Below are 2,540 nucleotides of genomic sequence, written 5' to 3'. Positions count from 1 at the left end.
AAAAAAAAAAAAAAAGATATCAAGATATCAACTAACTGCACTGTGTGGACCTTATTTGGCTCCTGATTCCAACTATTAAACCAAAAATCTGAACACACCAGGCCTTTGGTGGCATTAAGGAATTATTTGTTGTGTTAGGTGGGTCTGCGGTATTGCCATGCCCTCCAAAATGCTTGCAAATAAAGAAAAGGAATTTGGTTCAAAACATGGGTCAAGAGGAAGAACGACAGGGGCAAGGAGGGCAGGGCAGGCTCTGGGGTGGGTGGTCCATGAGTCAGTCACGGCTCTGCCCACGTCTCCTCACAAAGCTTCGAGCCACGCGGAGCAGCACATTTTGTAGTGCGCCATCTTTTCCAAAAGCTGCCACCTCTCAGCATCATCATTAACACAAGGAAGGCTGTGGCCTCAGAAGCCCCGGCTGTCCTCCATCGGGGACTGGACACAGCTGTCCCTGCTGAGCTTCAGCAGCCAGGGAGCCACAAGTAGAGGGGCACCTGTGTGAGCCCCCTAGGAAGGCTGCTGAGGACACCCAGACAGCAACGCTCCTGGGCCCTTAAACACCCGCCAGCAGCTGTGATCTGTGTCCTCGACCTCTCCCAGCTCGGCCCCTCTGCCCTGGGGAAAACCCAGCCACCTCCCTGAGGAGGAGATTGCAGGATAGACAGCAAAATGGCTGGGCAGCCTCCACAGCACAGAGGGTGGCCTCAGGGGCCAGCCAGGGCCTTAACATCCTTCCCAAGGCCCCAATGTCCCATGGGTCCCCTCACCCCACCTTCCAGAACTCTCCCAGCGGCAGCTCCAGGTGTGTACAGAACAGCACCCACCTGCCCACATGAGGTCACCCTGTACCCTGTTGCACAGTTGAGGGGCCTGGCAACTGGAATCTTGCCAGCTCAGGCTGGGACAGGCCACCAACTCCCAGGGTCCCCCTCCTCCAAACCCCAGGACCAGAGCTTAAGGGAACAACACAAGGCAGGGGCGAGGGTGGGGGCTCCACTGCTGTGCTGAGGGCCTGGAGAGCCCGGGCCTTATTCTCCGGTCAGCCGCCACCAGTGCCCTTCTCTCCTGGACAGCTCCTGAGGGGCTGCTCACATGGACACCACCAGGTGCTGGGAAGCAGGAACCCCAGGTGCAGGACCTGGACAGAGCCCCCAGTGACCAGACTGGCAGACAGAGGAGCCCTCCACTATAGCATCAGAAACAACTGGTGGGTAGGTCTGATGCAATTCTGTGGGCGCTGCTGCCAGGCAGGAGGAGGCCATCTCCACAGAGACGGCCGCAAGACACACGCTTCAGCAATCAATGAGGGCAGGAGCAGTGTGGCCCAGAGGGGCACGGGCTCCACTGGTCCAGGAGAATCCATTCTTCTCCCACCCTTGAGACCAACCAGCAAAGCCCCAAGGACACACGGCTACCCTAAGGAAGGGTGGCCACAGGCAGGAGTGACCCAGAAACATTACAAAACCAAATGCCAGGACCCACCCAATGTTCAGCAAACCTGGAGATGTGCCACGTTCCCCAGGGATCCAGCACGCACCCAGGGAGACACAGCGTCTCAGTGAGCAGCCTGGAGCCTGGGAAATACAAGGCATCAAACTGGCCCCGAGACTCTCCCCAGCGCTGGTGACAACTGTCTGCTTATCTTAGTCCCCTGTGCCCTTTTCAACCCAACTCTGGATCCTGAGCACCTCAGTTCCATACCCGTGCTACGCACATCCCGGCTGTGATGCCTGGAACAGGTCCTGCCCTGACTGTAATGCCTGGGACAGGTCCTGTCCTGACTATGATACCTGGGACAGGTCGTGTCACCTCTCCAAACCTGTTTCCTCATCTGTGAAATGCAAATCTCCACAGTCCCTATGCCTCAGAGGGTCAGGGTCAGGATTCCACATGACGACCCCCAACAAGAGCCTGGCACAGACCTGGCTATGGGCAGCGTCTCCATGAAGGCCACCTGTTGCTTTTATGTCCAGAAAGCGAACATGACAAGGCTTTAATCCCTCACAGCAATCCCCCCTCGCCCCTGTTCTCAGGATAGCCTTGGAACCCAATACCAGAGCGCCTGAGGCCCTTCATGACCCCAGCCCACCCGCGAGCCCACCTCCTGTGGCCAGCCTCCAGCCTCACGGTCTTTGCTCACAACATTCACGCCCCCTTCTTCTGGACCCACCTCATCGCCTCTTCCTAAGCATCAGGCCAATTCTTGCACATCCATCAAATCCTTGTCCAGACACCTCCTGAAAGTCTTCCCTACCGCCCCCGACAGCCATCCCCATCTCCCGGGGTATCCCGCAGCCCCAGACCGCATCCCAATTCCTCTCCAATTAGCCACTGTTTGTCCTCTCAGCTGAGCGCGGCCTCCGCGCCCCGCCCCCGCTGGCGTCTGCAGAGCCCCCGGGTGGGACGTCTGTCTCCAGACCCGGGGTTTTTCGGCTCCCCGGGGCCGTGCCAACCGCGGCTCCAGGCGTTCCTTATTTAGCAGGGCCGCCGTCCCGCGCCGGAGCCTCGCCCTGGGAGCGTCCTGGCCCGCGTCCTGCTTC

This window comes from Colobus angolensis, unplaced genomic scaffold (genome assembly GCF_000951035.1).
Source record: "Colobus angolensis palliatus isolate OR3802 unplaced genomic scaffold, Cang.pa_1.0 Scaffold59, whole genome shotgun sequence".
NCBI lineage: Eukaryota > Metazoa > Chordata > Mammalia > Primates > Cercopithecidae > Colobus > Colobus angolensis.
This window is presented reverse-complemented; position numbering follows the sequence as displayed.